Below are 19,717 nucleotides of genomic sequence, written 5' to 3'. Positions count from 1 at the left end.
AATTCTTCGTCCATGAACTCCTCCTCGCCCTGTTCATGGACTGAGCTTGGGCTGAAGAATGAACTACAGCACCAAGCACATACAATGCACGAGCTCTACGACGAGTACGTACATGCAACATGGCTTCAAAATGGTCAGCTAGTCAGAACGAACTTAACAGAACACACTGAAGAACAGCAAGGCCTGTGAAGAGCGAGAAAATCAGCAACGAGCGGACAATAACACACTGAATATATCAATGCGAACTTACTACATGCACTGAAAAGCAGATACAAACCTCACAAGCACAAACTGAACAACAGTTAAATGATCTGAAAAATACGAGTCTCACAAGCGCGAATCGTGTCTCACCAAACTTCTACTAACACGAGATAAACACGAGATTAGCAGAAGGGGCACAACGGGTGGCGCACGAGCTATTGAACTTATGTTTTATAGTCTCGTCGGACCTGGTGTACATCACCGCGTACTAGACGGTCGGACTTTTGTCCGTTCATTTTAAGTCCGTTGGAAGTGTCTCAAAAGTCCGATAAAAGTCCGCCGGAATGGCCGTCGGACTTTTGCTGCCGAAAAGTCCACTCGTGTGTACACAAAATTGTCATAATAAGTTATTTCTGTCACACAGCACATGCATACTTGCAATGACACCCCAAAATATATTCTGCTACACCTTCTGAGTATAGCGATACCACATGTGTGAGACTTTTACACAGCCTGACCACATACAAAGGCCCAATATCCAAGTAGCACCTCCAGGCGTTCTAGGAGCATAAATTACTAATTTAAAATCTAATTTGATGATGACCTATCACATTTTTGAAGGCCCTGGAGCACCAGGACAATGGAAACGCCCACAAAATGACCCCATTTTGGAAACCTTACACCCCAATGTATAATCTATGAAGCCTAATGAGTCTTTTGAAAGGTTCATTTTTTTCCAGAAGTTTTTTAAAAATTTGGAAAAAAAATAAAAATGCATTTTTTTTACACAAAGTTGTGTAAAAAACTTTTGTAATAAGTGGTTTCTCAACCACCTATTACACTTTTGAAGACCCTGGAGCACCAGGACAAAGGAAACACCCACAAAAATGACCCCATTTTGGAAATCTAACACCCCAAGGTATATTCTATGAGGCATAATGAGTCTTTTGAACATGTAATTTTTTTTTCCACAAGTTTTTGGAAAATGTGGAAAGAAAATAAACGCATTTCTTTTTACACAAAGTTGTCCATTTATAAGATATTTCTAACACAAAGCATGTACAGACTATAATAGAAATTTGTAAGTTCTGTGTATAATTGTATTCTATTTTGTATGTATTGCACACTGCTCTCACTGATGAGAATTAGCCTGCCTATGTAACGCCCCTTGTTACCATAAATGTACAATTGTAATATTAATGTGATACCTACGTAATCATGTGTATAAAAACCTTCAAATGCGTCATAATAAAACAGAACAGTTATTTGGAAAGATGCTGAGCGTATCTTTTGTGTCTGTTCCCTACTGCAATAGTTATTAATTTGGAACCACTAATCAATATGAGAATAGGAGTTGCCTATCATCAATTTAACCAAGTCAATACCAAACATGACATCCAAAATACATTCTGCTACTCCTCCTGAGTATGGTTATACCACATGTATGACACTTTTACACAGTCTGACAACATACAGAGGCCCAACATTGAAGTAGCACCTCTAGGTGTTCTAGGAGCATAAATTACACACATAAATTCCTGCCAACCTATCACATTGTTGAAGGTCCTTCATATTTCTAACACATAGCATGTACTGTACATACCAATTACAAACCAAAATACATTCTGCTGAGCAAAGGGTAAAGAAAAGATTACCTGCGGTTTTAGGAGTGCAGTGGTCCACAGAGGAGAGCATCGGTCCAGGCAGCAGGCAGGAACGTGGACAGCGACAGCAAAACAGGCAGCAGGCAGTTATATTGTCCATAGTCAGTACAGGTAGAAATGTCAGCACAGCCAAAGCATTGGTCCAGGTAGCAGGCAGGGATGTGGTCAGCAGCAGTGAAAGGATCGTCCATGCAGCAAGCAGGAATACTGTCCATACTTAATACAGGCAGCAGGCAGAGATATGGTCAGCACAGCCAAAGTATTTGTCCAGGCAGCAGGCAGGACCATCAAGCTTAGGGCCTCGGTCAGGAAAGAGTGGTGACAGGAGTAGAGGCTTCTCCCACCCAAATCGCTTTGAAGCCTCCAGACTCCAGACCCTGTCCTGGGAATTACAAAACAAAGAAAAAAACAAAAACTGTTTTTCTCAACTCAGAACACTCTTCTGGAGCCCCTCACATAGGTGAGACCCCTGTGTAGCAGGGGAAAAGATTAGTCCAAGCGGCAGGCAAAAACATGGTCAACAGGCCAAGGTCAGTGCAGGTAAAAGGCAGAAATAGACGGTAGGCAGAGGCATAGTTGATAGTCCAGGGTCAGTTCACATAAAGGCAGAAACATGGCGAAAAAACAATGCAGACGGCAGGCAGAGGCATAGTCGATAAACAGGCCAGGGTCAGTTCACAAGGCAGCGATATGGTTGGTTGAGGCACCAGGGAAATATTCAGAACAGAAATTGAAAACGGGGAAATGGCAGTCTATTAGAAATATGGGCTAATAGTTTACAAGAGTGTGATAGCATCTGAAGCATTCTCCAATGCAAAGGCCAGGTTAGGAGGGACATTGGGGACAATGGAAATTGGTGTCTTTCCTAACTCCTCTTTTGGTGTACACCGACATTTTTTTTGGCGTCTTCTTCCGGTTGCTGATGGTGGAATATTGTCAGGAAAATGGCGCTCATGCAGTCTGCTGACACAATCGGAGTAAATGCTTTTTTGGGGGGATCCTTGTTGATAGATGAGGGCAGTGACAATGTCTTCAAAAAATTTTAGAAAGGTTTTGGGTGTTTCCGTCGATTTTTGATAGGCCAAAGTATTCTTCAGGTATAGGTGGCGGAAAAGGGGCAAACTAGTATAATAATTATCCATATAAATGTAATACCCATTTTGCAAGAGTGCGAATTCCAAATCCCAGACAATTTTTCAGATTATTCCCACGTACGGTGGACACTCAGGGGGCTGGAGCTGTCAGACTTTGCCTTCGTACACGCGGAAGGCATGCACATATCCGGTGGAGATTTCACAGAGCTTGTTGAGCTTCAATTGAACTAATTCATCAGGGAAAAATACATTTGAAAAATCGATTTCAGAGAAACCTTCTGTGTTTACGTGCACACCTGGCTGTGCTGTGAAAGTGGGGATTGTGGCTGATACAAACAAGACCAAGGATAAATCCAAGGGAAAAACCAAGCTTAACTTACTGACCAGCTCGCAGACAATCAAATAACCTGTCTAACAGTATGTGTTAAAAGCAGGGGTTTAGTCTGCACACATTTGCAAATGCATGCGTAAGCCACAGAGCCTCGTCAAGGCACCCTGGTGTCTGTGGTACCTAATGCTAACTTATAAGTGTCCCCACAGTGGAGGCACATGCATTATGATGGATAGGTGAGAGCAGGTGGACTGAAGGGGAGCCACCCCTTCGTAAAGGTACGGGGGCACACTGAACACCAAGCATATAGCACAATGGCTGCAAAGGTGTCAGTGCGTTGCCTGACCAAAAAACACAACAGTGATACAAAAAAAGACGCAACTTGCTCCCATCTATAGCTGGCTATCGCAGTAAGAAGCATTGGAAGGCTAACAACATGTACAAACAAGGATAAATCCAAGGGAAAAACCAAGCTTAACTTACCGACCAGCTCGCAGACAACCAAATAACCTGTCTAAAGCCTCGTACACACGATTGGATTGTTCACCAACAAATCCGTGGAATTTTGGCCCAAACTTGTCTTGCATACACACGGCCACACAATTGTTGGCCAACAATTACGAACGTAGTAACATACTAGACATACTACGAGCCGATAAAAAGGAAGTTCAATAGTCATGCGCCACCCTTTGGGATCCTTCTGCTATTTTCGTGTTAGTAGAAGTTTGGTGAATGTCGATTCGCGCTTTTCAGCTCATGCTTGCCAGTTCATTTCTGTTTTTCAGGGCATGCTTGTCAGTTAGTTTCTGTTTTTCAGTGTGTGCTTGTCGGGTCGTTTCTGATTTTCAGTGTGTTCTTTTCAGTTCATTTCTGATTTTCAGGTCATGCTTGTCAGGTCGTTTCTGATTTTCAGTGAGTGATTGTCAGTTCGTTTGTGAACAGCCGTTCGGTTACTAGCAGCATTCTCGTCGGAGAAATTGTGCGATCATTGGGCTTGGAGTTATTGCTTTGACCCAAGTCCAGTCCAGGAACAGGAGGAGGAGGAGTAATTGGACCAAGAATTGGTTGCTTAATCATGACCAATTCTGTCATATGCCTTTGCTGTGGGAGCTCCAGGAGAATAATCCTGATGTTTTTCAGTGTGTGCTTGTCGGGTCGTTTCTGATTTTCAGTGTGTTCTTTTCAGTTCATTTCTGATTTTCAGGTCATGCTTGTCAGGTCGTTTCTGATTTTCAGTGAGTGATTGTCAGTTCGTTTGTGAACAGCCGTTCGGTTACTAGCAGCATTCTCGTCGGAGAAATTGTGCGATCATTGGGCTTGGAGTTATTGCTTTGACCCAAGTCCAGTCCAGGAACAGGAGGAGGAGGAGTAATTGGACCAAGAATTGGTTGCTTAATCATGACCAATTCTGTCATATGCCTTTGCTGTGGGAGCTCCAGGAGAATAATCCTGATGATTTTCAGGAATTATCTCCAGATGACGGACCCCTGCTTTCACCGTCTATTGGCATTGCTGACCCCCTATATTAGTAAGCAGGACACATGCATGCAGCTTGCCATTACTCCAGAGCAAAGGCTCGGTACTTGGCGAAAGGGAGAAGTCTCCAGGACCTGAATTTCACAACGGGGATCTCCCCTCAGGCTCTGGGACTCATTATTCCAGAGAACTGTTCTGCCATTATCCATGTCCTGCAGAAGGACTATATTTGGGTAAGTTTTAGCCTTTAACATCACATTCTATGTATGTAATTTTGCTAATATATTGTATTAATTTATTCATTCCATAATTACCATTATTGTAATAAGCTGTGAATGTCCTCTTTGTCCTCATGCATGCTGTAAACTTTTAATGCTCCTTTTTTATCCTTCATGCATATTTTTCTTCACTAACCTCCCCAGCATGCTATCCTGGGCCCATACACACCTAGTCTAGTAACTTATCAATGTATTTTGTCAGCTTCATTTTTGTGCTTACCCCAAACACCCCCTAAAATGTGTACAAATGTTATTGTTGTCCTCAAATTCAGGCAGAGTGCAAGAGACCCTTTTTTTAGGGCACCAGCACATTTGGAAACCTCACTCCCCCCCCCTCCAAATGCTAAGTAAACCGATACCAATACTCTGCTGACTTTGCAAAACCCATACATACTATACCTCTTTTGTGGTCATATTTCTGAATGAATTCACCAAAGCATGTAGTACAAGGGCCTGCCTGAATACCTTCAAATGGTATTGTTGAAAGTTTTTGCCTCCTATTATCTTGATAGGTAATTTATGAATGTAAAAATGTGCTTTAATTTGGACAGTGTGTATCCATATTTTTGGATTATGACACTTCTCATCTGTCCAGTGGGCTGCCAATAGTGTAAGTAAGGAGGGGCTGGCCAAAGTATCACACATTATTTATGCATTCAGCTCTCATGGAAGTGCAGAGGGTTACCTGTCCAAAACATCTACCCATCCCCCCCCCCACAATAACATTTTTAGAATGGGCCACCAGAGGTGGTGAGGAATCTGATAAGTTGCTCTTATTCTTTTGTCTTTAAAGTCGTGTTCCACCGAAAAAAAAAAAAAGCATGAATGTTCCTAAAAAAAATAAAAAAAACATTTGAAAAAACATTTTTTTTTTACTCACCTCTAAATGGCTGTTGCTAGGGGGTCCCTCGTAGTCTGCCTCCTTCAGTGCCTGGGCTGGTGACATCACTTCCCCTCGGCGCAGGAAGGGCTCAGCTCTGCCCCCTCCCTCTTGAGTGGGTAAATAAAGGCATCCAAACAAATTTCAGATAAAAAAAGAAGCAAAATATCTGATCCCACAAGCTCCTAGACTTCCAGTGATGTATCTAATCCCAAAAGTACACAAATCCAGAGATCATCCACCTGGTAGGCCCATCATCAGTGGAATCGATTCCCTGTATTCCAGGGTGGAAGAGTATCTGGATATCTATTTGAAACCATTGGTCACACAAGGAAAATCGTATCTTAAAGTGACACTAAAGGTTTGATTTAGATTTTTTAAAAATAACAAACATGTCATACTTACCTCCACTGTGCAGCTTGTTTTGCACAGAGTGGCACTGAATGGCGTTTTCTGGGGTCCCCCGGTGGCTCTCCTAGCTCCTCCACGTCTCAGATAACCCCTCGGGAGAACACTTCCTTGCAGGCGTTCCCGAGTCCTGCATAGCCGCCGAGTGCAGGACTCGGCCCAGCGATGGGTAACAATTACTTCTGGTTTCATAACCAGTATTATAAACAGATTAAAGCGGTAGCAATGGGGGACACATTATGCCCCCAGTGTGGCCAATGTAGTACTTAACAAATGGGAAGAAGAAAATATATATGCTCAAAAGTGGGAGGGCCTTACAAGCGATATATTGATGATATCGTACTATTATGAGAGGGTCCTAGAGAGAGTCTGGAATCATTTATTAGGATGCTAAATACAAACATGTATGGCTTGAAATTCACAGCAGAATACCACACAGAGACAGCTAATTATCTAGATTTGGTACTCACTAAAAAATAAAATAAAATAACTACCAAAACATTTTTCAAAGAAACCGACAGAAATGGTCATGTGCCTTTACAACATTGCCACCACCTGCAATGGCTTAGGGGGATACCCAAAAGCCAATTTATGCAAGTTAGAAGAAATTGTGATAGCTTGCAGGATTTTAAAATCCAATCAGATATCCTCATCACTAGGTTCATAGAGAAAGGTTATACCCCTAAAGAACTAGAGGAATGTAGAAACAAAGTTTCAAACATGGATTGAAACTCACTCCTAACTAACAACAAACCTAGAAAGTTTAGGGGGAGTTGGCATTTATCACAGGATTCCATAGACAGTATAGAGAAGTCAAGGAATTTTTTAGGAAACACTGGCCAATCCTTCTTAAGGATAAAGATCTTAAACCCCTCCTTCCAACAAAACCAAAATTCATATACAGAAGGGCCCAAGGACTAAGAAACAAGATAGCACCCAATGTTCTAGATCCCCCCCAAAAAAACAAGCACTTTTTTGGATAGAGAGGGCTTTCATTACTGCACTAGATGTAGAGCCCGCAAAACTATGAAAAGGAAAAGTAGAAAAATAGACAGGTTCCAATCAGTAACTAACAAACAAGAACATAGAGTACGTAACTTACGTGTTGGAATGCCCAATGCAATATGTGGAGAGGACAACAGGTAAGTTACGTACCAGGATTAATGAGCATATTATCAACATTGTCAAAGGGTTCGTTAATCACTTGCCTACAGGGCACTTACACCCCCTTCCTGCCCAGGCCACTTTTCAGCTTTCAGCGCTGTCGCACTGAATTGAATTACAATTGAATGACAATTGCGCGGTCATGCTACACTGCACCCAAACAAATTTTTTATAATTTTCTTCACACAAATAGAGTTTCTTTTGGTGGTATTTAATCACTACTGGGTGTTTTTATTTTTTCTAAAAAAAAAAAAAAAGTAAAAAAACATTTTTTACTTAGTTTCTGTCAGTAAATTTTGTAACAAAGTAATTTTTCTCCTTCACTGATGTGTAGGGATGAACTTAGAGTTAGACTCGTTAGACATGAGTTTGACTCCAACATCGGCTGTTCGCCAGTTCGGCGAACAATTTGGGGTGTTTTCGTCAAATTCGAAATCCGCAGAACACCCTTTAAAAGTATATGGGAGAAATCAAAAGTGCTAATTTTAAAGGCTTATATGCATGGTATTGTCATAAAAAGCGTTTGGGGACCTGGGTCCTGCCCCAGGGGACATGTATAAATGCAAAAAGAAGTTTTAAAAACGTCCGTTTTTTCGGTAGCAGTGATTTTAATAATGCTTAAAGTGAAACAATAAAAGTGTAATATTCCTTTAAATTTCATACCTGGGGGGTGTCTATAGCATGCCTGTAAAGGGGAGCATGTTTCCCTTGTTTAGAACAGTCTGACAGCAAAATGACAATTCAAAGGAAAAAAGTTACACACACGGTCGGATTTTCCGATGGAAAATGTCCGATCGGAGCGTGTTGTCGGAAATTTCGACCGTGTGTGGGCTCCATTGGACATTTTCCATCGGATTTTCCGACACACAAAGTTTGACAGCAGGCTATAAAATTTTCCGACAACAAAATCCGATCACGTCAATTCCGACCGTGTGTGGCCATTTCCGACGCACAAAGTGCCATGCATACTCAGAAGAAATTCCGAGACGGAATTGCTCGGTCTAGTAAAATTAGCGTTCGGAATGGATACAGCACTTTCGTCACGCTGCAATGTCAAAAATAGTTTAATGCAGCGCACTCTCTTCTTCTTTATAATGTGAGAAGAATGAAGTAGTTTTGCTGCTAATATTCACACAGACTTCTCACAAACTTATTTCTTTATTATTTATTGGGATTCCCTCAATGTATTTACATGTGTCACATCTAACCAAATATTTTTTGGGTTGTTTTTAAATATTTTTTCTTTTTTTCAAGGCTGTTTTTGTATTTGTTTGGTGGTTTGTCTTTTTTCCAAGGCTGTTTTTTTTTTTTTTTGTGGTTTGTATTTTTAAAAAGTCTGATGTTTTTATGGTTTTTTTTTTGTGTGTTTTACTCCATAATATTTTTGGGTGTGTTTTGTGTGTCAAGTTACCACAACACCATTGATATCTTGTATTATTTAATCTCAAGGAGGTTGTTTGGTGTTGGTGTCTCTTGTTAATTTCACATTGTATATTAGAAATGTACCTGCCTACTCACAAACAAACTGTCCTTTTAAAAGGAAAACACACATAGGCGAGTATAATTTTTAAAAAATTTCCTTTATTAATGGCTCAGAACCAAACAAAGAGGGAGGCAACTCTGGAGAAACAGCTGAAATGGGTGAAGCATTTGGCCCCCAGGGCAGACATCAACTATTTTTGTGCAAAATTGGTGGCCTGAGGAGTCCATATCTAAGGGAGTGCAGTCTGGTCCAGAAGTCCCAGAGATCCGGAAAGCAGCAGATGACATCTGTGTCCCCAGGCTGTGGTCATACAAGAGACTGCATCTTTGGCCAGACCAGACTGAACAAAGGTCATCACTCTCTGGTCTTCCTTCCACGCTGTGGCTGTGATGGTGGAGTTGTGGCAGCAGGAGGAGGAGGAGGAGAAGGAGGAGAAGGGGCCAACTCACTCAGGTGGGTATTGGGTGTTAGTTCCCCACTCACCCCCTTACTTAGGACTTTATAAAGAAGGTCCTCACATAGCTTGAGTTGACCCTCCTGCATGCCCTTCAGTTTGGTGGCAGCCATGCAAGCAAAGGCCTCTTCAGGAGGGGTAAGGCTTTGAGGCACGCAGAAGCCTCCTGAATGAGCCTGAGCGCAGAATCCTGCATGTGAGTCGCCTTCCTCGCTCTTTTGTATGGAAGGCGGAGGGGAGGAAGCTGCGATTCGGTCAGGCTGCGACTGGTCCCAGGCTTCTCCTGGCTGACACTAACCCCCGCCTCCTCCTGGCTGCCACATTCCACAGCCTCCTCCTGTGTGCCACATTCCACAGCCCTGTCCTGGCTGAGGTCTTCCTGTGTATGAAAAAAGGACATCGTTTTAGTTTTTATTCATCAATCACACACAATTTTGATCTCATGACTGTTGCAAATTGAATGTTAACAAATATAACAGAGTATCCTTCTGAGGCCACCATTTTTCAGTCTTGTCCAAAATATTTTTGCCCACTACTGTCTATTGATATGTAAAACACTTTTTTCAATCAGCAATTAGTGATCAATAATAACATCTGGTAAACATCATTTATTTATTGACCAGAAATCTGTAGAAGAATGCTATACCTGGCTCCAGCTGGGCTCCTCCACTTCTTCCTGGCTGGAAGGCCCAGGTTGGACATCGGAAGCCTCAGCTGGGGTGGAAGGAAGAGTGGAAGGAAGAGTTGAGAGGGATTCCCTGACTTCAGTCTGGTCTGACAGAAATCGCAGTCTCTCTTAGTACCACAGCCTGGGGACATAAATGTCATCTGCTGCAGCTCCGGATCTCTGGGAATCCGTGACCTTCTTGCGCTCCCTAAGATAAGTGCTCCTCAGGCCACCAATTTTGGTTTTTAAATAGGTGATGGTTGCCGTGGGGACCACTGGCGTCACCAACTCCAGCAGTTTCTCCAGCGCTGCCTGCCTCTTTTGTTTATGATTATAATGTGGATGTTTGACCTGCCACAGACAGGGCAGCTCCCTGTACTTGTCTATGAACAGGGGGAAGAAGTTGTGATCATTGAAGCCATCAATTTTATTATCTGCAAGACACAACACAAGATAAACCCTAATGTCAGCCTAAAGTCTACTAAACTTGTGCAAATACAGGCCTCAAGCAGTATAGACCCAATGTTAAATCTTACCTTCGCAATCACGATCGGAGCCTCCGTTACTCCTTCCTCCACTCACAGATCGTACGTACTACGCACGCGTGTTACGCTTTATAGACACTGCCCATGCGTGAAACTCCGCCCGCCCGACGTTCTTTCTAGTCTCTTCCCCGACCCTTCTCGTTCGGCGCAGTGGGGGAAGAGCACATGGCGGAGACACAGCAGGTGTCAGATAATTTCACCAACGAGGAGGAGGAAAGCCGTAACGTCCCGATCCAGAAGGAGACGATATAAGGCATCAAATATATCCTTTGGGGAGATGTTGGAGATGGTCGACATCCTGAAGAAGGCCGACTGTGATGGGAAGTATGGACCCAACCCCAATGTCAGAAAGGCCAAGATAATGGCGAAAGTGGTCAAGAGTCTGCACCGGAATTTCGGGGTATGACGATCGAAAGATCAGCTCAGGAAGCGGTAGTCGGACCTAAAATTAAGAGAACACGAGCAGTACAGAAAGATCCGGAGAGTGCTGCAAAAAAAGTAAGTAGTTGTCCTGTGTTCCTATTCTTTCTGTTTATTACGTTCGTGCTGCTCCATGTGCTTTTCTTAATAACTGTTATTCAGTTTAAAATGGCAACTTTCATGTTCATGGGCACATTATACATTCGTATCAAACATAGTTCGTTTGGCCATATGCAATTGCCATCATTTTTTGGGGCCTACTTGTGTGAAAAGAATTGGGTGGTGTAGATGTGTTTGTTACTAGAATGAAATGCAAACTAGATTCTGTGTAAGGAGAGGACACTCAGCAGCAGTTTACACATCTGGACTCTGGAGCACTAGTGTGGGACACAAGAACACCCTTTTTATTAGGGGGCCCACACAGGTGCTCCAGTGTATACTATAGGGGGGTCTCCATCTGTGACGCTTGTACAAAACAGGTAAAGTATTGAAGCTTGACAAAGGACAATAAAAACAATAAATAACAATAAAAAACATCTTGGAACTCTCATAAAATAGACAATTGTACCCCACGTCCAAGCAATGCTTCATATTTATAGTTCTGACATTAAATATCTGTGTGCTAAGTATACCTATTTTTTTTTACATAGGGGATAAAAGACTCAGAGGACAACCCTCATCTGAGGAGACCACAGACCCCCCACCTCTGGAAGAAGGGGAAATCCCCCAAAAACAAGAAGAGCAGGAGGAGGAAGACGTGGTGGAAATAGTCACCACAACAGGTGAGTGTCTGCGACCACAGGCTCAGGTAAGAGGTGGATGCCGGCATATTTATAATACCTGTTTTTTTTTTTTGGTTTCTCTCTTTTTAGGTGATCGTGATGTTGTGGATCCTGATCCTTTCACCTCTGAAAGTGCCCAGATCCTGATTGGGGAGATCATGGGGTGTAATGTTGCATTGGAAAACATCAAGAAAAACATCAATGATGTTCTTCAAAAAAATAAGAACATCATTGATGTTTTAGGGCGAGTTTAAAAGCCCTCCAAATCCCTTTGTTTTTTGGTGTGATACACTTTCTTAAATTTTTTTTAACAATATTAGAAAAGCCAAATTTTGGAGATGCACACAGTGTGTCAACATGTGCTACATGCCATCACGGGACATCAATGGACGCGTTTTGGGGGTGCAACCCCTTCCTCAATAATAAAGTAGCTGTGAGGAAGGGGTTGCACCCCCAAAACACGTCCCTTGATCCCCCATGACGGCAGCAAGCACATGTTGACATTTTTAAATTTGTGTGCATCTTCAAAATTTGGCTTTTCCTGGGGTGACTACACCCCATCTGAACGCAATATCAAACTCAGTTTGTAAATTCTCATGTCTGATATTGCCTTCAAGTTCTACCAAATGTGAACCTTGTAAGTTCAAGATTTGTGTCTTTCTGGTTGGTTTTAAACATGCCTGTTTTATCTTAAATGGACATTTCTAATTTTTCTAATGTGACCCCAAAAATTGTTATACAACAAACATGTTGGTTTGTTTTAAAAACCTTTTCTAAATGGACATGTGATTGTTCTGGTATTAAAGAGATTGTTAATCAAGATTGTGTGGATTATTGTCTCAACGCTACTAAACTTTTGTTGTGCTGTAATGGGTGTTTTCTGTGACAATGGGGGTTATTTCCTGAGGGCAAATCCACTTTGCACTACAAGTGCAGTTTCAACTGCACTTGTAGTGCAAAGTGTCTTTACCTTTAGGAAATAACACCCAACAGTGCTTTGTAAGGTTACACAATCACGCCAATTTCAGGACTCACCACATTTCTGTCAGGGTCAGCTAAAACAAACACAAGCAGGAAATGTCACCAAACCTTGGTTTTATTTTTTTTTTATTTAAAAAATGTTTTAGACATTGTCTGGCATATTGATGGCTCCCCTACCCGCAAAGAATTCAAGGTATCTTAGCCGGACATCACGGGCACTCAGGGAGGGCAAGCCAGGACGGCCACTTTCAAGCACCGTCAGGGTTGGTTCATTAGGAATTCCGGCCTCAGGCCCAACTGAAGCAGCATAGTTGGCAGAATGTTGCCGTAAAAAGTTGTGTAGAACACAGCACGCCAGGATAATGTGATTCAGTTTGTACTCCGCCATATGTATGGGTGTAAGAAATAGGCGGAACTGGCTGGCCATGATCCCAAACGTGTTCTCCACCACTCTTCTGGCTCTGGCCAGCCGGTAATTAAAAACCCTCTGGTACGGGGTGAGGGTCCTCATCGGGAATGGCCACATAAGATGGTCCCCAAGCGCAAATGCTTCATCCGCAACAAAGACGAATGGGAGTCCTTCCACATTGTCTTCTGGAGGTGGCAAGTCCAAGCTGCCATTCTGGAGATGCCTGTAAAACGCTGTCTGGGCGATGACTCCACCATCGGACATCCGGCCATTCTTCCCCACGTCCACATACAGGAACTCGTAAGTAGCCGACACCACCGCCAACATCACAATACTATTGAACCCATTGTTGTTGTAATAGTACGACCCCGAGTTGGGTGGTGGGACAATGTGGACGTGTTTCCCATCAATTGCCCCTCCGCAGTTAGGAAAGTCCCACCGCTGGGCAAAGTGGGAGGCCACAGTCTGCCATTCCTGTGGCGTGGAAGGAAACTGTGGAGTCCAAACAAAATCAAAAATTAGTCATTTTGCACATAAACATGGAAAGCAGATTAGTTACAAACATTCTTGCCCAACATCAAGCTAACATTTTTATGAGGGAATTTTTTAAGACCAAAGTATAAGGTACACCTATTAGATCCCCCCCTCTCCTGGGCCATTTCTAACATTATAGGGGGGGGGGGACTCTGGGACAGGTAACCCTCTCACCATCATTGAGATCTGTATGCCTAAATAATGGGTATTACTTTGAACAGCCCCTCCTTAGTTACACTATTGGCAGCCCACTGTACAGGTAAGAAGTGTCATAATACAAAGATATAAATACACACTGTACACATTTTAGCACATTTGGACATTCTGCTATTACCTATCAAGATAATAATAGTATACAGAAACTTGAAACAGTACCATTTGAAAGTATACAGGCAGGCCCTTGCACTACATGCTTTGGGGAATTTATCCATACATCTGACCACTAAAGAGATGGCTTTAGTGTGTATGAGTTTGGCAAAGTCAGCAGATAGATGATTGAGGATAGATAGAGAATTGGTATCAGCTGACTTAGCAGTTGGGGGAGGGAGGGTTCAAAATTATTTGGGGACACCCAAAAAAAGCCTCTGGCACTCTGCCTGAATTTAAAGCACAAATCACATTTCTAAACATTTTAGGGGGTGTTTGGGGTAAAGCACTACCATGGAGCTGATAAAATACATTGTTAAGTGACTACATGAGGTGAATATAGGGCCAGGAGAGCATGCTGGGGAGGTAAGTGAAGGCAAATATGTATGAAGGACAAAAAAAAAAAAAAATCCAGCATGCATGAGGACAAAGGGCACATTCACAGCATATTACAATCATGGTAATTAGGGAATGAGGAAAGAAATACAATATATTATCAAACATTAAATACAATAAAATGTGAGGTTAAAGGATACAAATCTTACCTTAATATACTCCTTCTGCAGGACCTGAATGATGGCAGAACAGGTCTCTGGGATAATGATCCCCAGAGCCTGGGGGGAGATGCCTGTCGAGAACTTCAAGTCCTGCAGGCTTCTCCCCATCGCCAAGTACCGCAGGGTGGACTGGACTTGTGTCAAGGTCAGGACCCCAACACCAAGCCCCCGCACAGTACGAACTCTACGAGGAGTATGTATATGCAACATGGCTAGAAAACGGTCGGCTGCTCAGAACGAAGTAACATGACGCACTGAAGAACAGCAAGGCCTGTGAAGAGCGACCTGAAAAACAGCAACGAATAATCAAATACGAACTCACTGCACGCACTGAAGAGCAGATACAAACCCACAAGCACAAACTGAACAGCAGAAAACGATCTGAAAACCACAAGTCTGAAAAAGCACGAATCGTCTCTCACCAAACTTTTACTAACACAAGATTAGCAAAAGGAGCCCAAAGGGTGCCGCGCTTGGTTCTGAAATGGCCTTTTATAGTCTCGTCGTACGTGGTGTACGTGGCCGCATTCTTGGCGATCGGAAATTCCGACAACTTTGTGCGACCGTGTGTACGCAAAACAAGTTTGAGCCAACATCCGTCGGAAAAAATCCTAGGATTTTGTGGTCGGAATGTCCGATCAATGTCCGACCGTGTGTACGGGGCATAAGAGTTCATTGATAAAAACGGCATGGGATTTCCCCACAGGTCTGGTATGGATTTTAAGAGGAACCCCGCGCCGAAATTAAAAAAACCCGCCCCCCTCTGACAACACGGGGAAAGCCACAGGGAAGTCCCGTGAATTCCCCGTGCGTCAGAGGAGGGCGGGGTCACCACTAGGGATGAGCTTCGTGTTCGAGTCGAACCCATGTTCGACTCGAACATCGGCTGTTCGCCCGTTCGCCGAATTGCGAACGATATGGGCCGTTCGCGCTAAATTCGTGTGGCGTGTCACGGCCCATAATTCACTGCGGCATCGCAGTGCATTGCTGGCTGATGATTGGCCAAGCATGCACTATGACCCGCATGCTTGGCCAATCACAGCGCCGTCAGAATGAGGAAGGACATCTGGTTACAAAGGATGGGGAGATGGCAGAGGTATTGAATTTATTCTTCTCCTCAGTATTCACGAGTGAATCGGGGGGCTTCAGTAACCAAAACTGCAGTGTTTATCCTCATGACACAACACAGGAAGCACCTACATGGTTAACAGAGGACGGAATTAAAATTAGACTTGAGAAACTTAACATTAATAAATCACCGGGACCAGATGGCTTGCATCCGAGGGTACTTAGGGAACTCAGTCAGGTGATTGCCAGACCGTTGTTCCTAATTTTTACAGACAGTCTATTGACTGGAATGGTGCCAGCTGATTGGAGAAAAGCCAATGTAGCACCAATATTTAAAAAGGGCCCAAAAAACATCCCTGGGAATTACAGACCAGTTAGCCTAACATCAATAGTATGTAAACTCTTGGAGGGGATGATAAGGGACTATATACAAGATTTTAGTAATAAGAATGATATCATTAGCAGTAATCAGCATGGATTCATGAAGAATCGTTCTTGCCAAACCAATCTATTAACCTTCTATGAGGAGGTGAGTTGCCATCTAGATAAAGGAAGGCCCGTAGACGTGGTGTATCTGGATTTTGCAAAAGCATTTGACACAGTTCCCCATAAACGTTTACTGTACAAAATAAGGTGCGTTGGCATGGACCATAGGGTGAGTACATGGATTGAAAACTGGCTACAAGGGCGTGTTCAGAGGGTGGTGATAAATGGGGAGTACTCAGAATGGTCAGGGGTGGGTAGTGGGGTCCCCCAGGGTTCTGTGCTGGGACCAATCCTATTTAATTTGTTCATAAATGACCTGGAGGATGGGATAAACAGTTCCATCTCTGTATTTGCAGATGATACTAAGCTAAGCAGGGCAATAACTTCTCAGCAGGATGTGGAAATCTTGCAAAAAGACCTGAACAAATTAATGGGGTGGGCGACTACATGGCAAATGAGGTTCAATGTAGAAAAATGTAAAATAATGCATTTGGGTGTCAAAAATATGAATGCAATCTATACACTGGGGGGAGAACCTCTGGGGGAATCTAGGATGGAAAAGGACTTGGGGGTCCTAGTGGATGATAGGCTCAGCAACGGCATGCAATGCCAAGCTGCTGCTAATAAAGCAAACAGAATATTGGCATGCATTAAAAGGGGGATCAACTGCAGAGATAAAACGATAATTCTCCCGCTCTACAAGACTCTGGTCCGCCCGCACCTGGAGTATGCTGTCCAGTTCTGGGCACCAGTCCTCAGGAGGGACGTACTGGAAATGGAGCGAGTACAAAGAAGGGCAACAAAGCTAATAAAGGGTCTGGAGGATCTTAGTTATGAGGAAAGGTTGCGAGCACTGAACTTATTCTCTCTGGAGAAGAGACGCTTGAGAGGGGATATGATTTCAATTTACAAATACTGTACTGGTGACCCCACAATAGGGATAAAACTTTTTCGCAGAAGAGAGTTTAATAAGACTCGTGGCCACTCATTGCAATTAGAGGAAAAGAGGTTTAACCTTAAACTACGTAGAGGGTTCTTTACTGTAAGAGCGGCAAGGATGTGGAATTCCCTTCCACAGGCGGTGGTCTCAGCGGGGAGCATTGATAGCTTCAAGAAACTATTAGATAATCACCTGAATGACCGCAATATACAGGGATATGTAATGTAATACTGACACATAATCACACACATAGGTTGGACTTGATGGACTTGTGTCTTTTTTCAACCTCACCTACTATGTAACTATGTAACTATGTCAGTAGAGAGAGCTGTAATTGGCCAAAGCCAGGGTGGCTTTGGCCAATTATGGCTCAGGGGATTTAGTACACACCCCACACTATATAAGGCCGCCTGCACGGCGGCCCTGTGTAGTGTGTGTTCCGGTGTGCTGAGAGATAGAGAGAGAGAGAGACAGTGTCATTTGATTTGAGTTAGATAGATTAGGCAGAACAGTCAGTCAGTTAGCTGCACTTACAGTGTATTGTGTATATATATGCATCCCAGGTGTTGCATATATATATATACACTGTATTCAGTTTAGCTAGATCCGTTCCTGTTATCTTCTATCTAGACTATTTACATTTAATGCAGTGCGTCCTGCTCACAGTGTTCAGCTAGATCCGTTCCTGCTATTTACATTTAGTGCAGTGCGTCCGGCTCACAGTGTTCAGCTAGATCCGTTCCTGTTATCTTCTAGACTATTTACATTTAGTGCAGTGCGTCCTGCTCACAGTGTTCAGCTAGATCCGTTCCTGCAATTTACATTTAGTGCAGTGCGTCCTGCTCACAGTGTTCAGCTAGATCCGTTCCTGCTATTTACATTTAGTGCAGTGCGTCCTGCTCACAGTGTTCAGCTAGATCCGTTCCTGCTATTTACATTTAGTGCAGTGCGTCCTGCTCACAGTGTTCAGCTAGATCCGTTCCTGTTATTTACATTTAGTGCAGTGCGTCCTGCTCACAGTGTTCAGCTAGATCCGTTCCTGCTATTTACATTTAGTGCAGTGCGTCCTGCTCACAGTGTTCAGCTAGATCCGTTCCTGCTATTTACATTTAGTGCAGTGCGTCCTGCTCACAGTGTTCAGCTAGATCCGTTCCTGCTATTTACATTTAGTGCAGTGCGTCCTGCTCACAGTGTTCAGCTAGAGCCGTTCCTGCTATTTACATTTAGTGCAGTGCGTCCTGCTCACAGTGTTCAGCTAGATCCGTTCCTGTTATCTTCTAGACTATTTACATTTAGTGCAGTGCGTCCTGCTCACAGTGTTCAGCTAGATCCGTTCCTGCTATTTACATTTAGTGCAGTGCGTCCTGCTCACAGTGTTCAGCTAGATCCGTTCCTGTTATCTTCTAGACTATTTACATTTAGTGCAGTGCGTCCTGCTCACAGTGTTCAGCTAGATCCGTTCCTGTTATCTTCTAGACTATTTACATTTAGTGCAGTGCGTCCTGCTCACAGTGTTCAGCTAGATCCGTTCCTGTTATCTTCTAGACTATTTACATTTAGTGCAGTGCGTCCTGCTCACAGTGTTCAGCTAGATCCGTTCCTGTTATCTTCCTACTGACAGGCAGGCTTGTCTGGTTACAGTATATAAAGCTACCTGAAGAAAATTACAGGTGTTCTATTTGATCCTATTAGTACCACGGTCAGGCAGCTAGACTATTTACATTTAGTACAGTGCGTCCTGCTCACAGTGTTCAGCTAGATCCGTTCCTGTTATCTTCCTACTGACAGGCAGGCTTGTCTGGTTACAGTATATAAAGCTACCTGAAGAAAATTACAGGTGTTCTATTTGATCCTATTAGTACCACGGTCAGGCAGCTAGACTATTTACATTTAGTACAGTGCGTCCTGCTCACAGTGTACAGCTAGATCCGTTCCTGTTATCTTCCTACTGACAGGCAGGCTTGTCTGGTTACAGTATATAAAGCTACCTGAAGAAAATTACAGGTGTTCTATTTGATCCTATTAGTACCACGGTCAGGCAGCTAGACTATTTACATTTAGTACAGTGCGTCCTGCTCACAGTGTTCAGCTAGATCCGTTCCTGTTATCTTCCTACTGACAGGCAGGCTTGTCTGGTTACAGTATATAAAGCTACCTGAAGAAAATTACAGGTGTTCTATCCCAGCTTAGTGCAGCTACAGGCCATTAGTATGTCTGGAAGGCCAAGAAGGAGAGGCAGACAGTCACAAGCCAATAAGAGAGGGCAAGCAGGCTCTGTGTCTAGTGCTGGTCGTGGAGACGGTGCATCCTCATCAGTACGTGGCCATGGGACACGCTTGGCCTTTTTTTCGGCAGCTGGCCGTGTTGAGCCGCAACATGCGAAAGACTTGGTCGAGTGGATGACCAAGCCGTCCTCATCCTCCTCATCCTCTCTCACCCATGCCCAGGGTGCTTTGTCTGGCAAAGCAGCGGCCTCTTCCCTCAGCTCAATGTCATCAGTGACTCCTTCCCTAGCTCCACCATGTCCTC

The sequence above is a fragment of the Aquarana catesbeiana genome, linkage group LG03 (genome assembly GCF_042186555.1).
Source record: "Aquarana catesbeiana isolate 2022-GZ linkage group LG03, ASM4218655v1, whole genome shotgun sequence".
Lineage (NCBI taxonomy): Eukaryota > Metazoa > Chordata > Amphibia > Anura > Ranidae > Aquarana > Aquarana catesbeiana.
Note: the sequence above shows the minus strand (reverse complement) of the source record.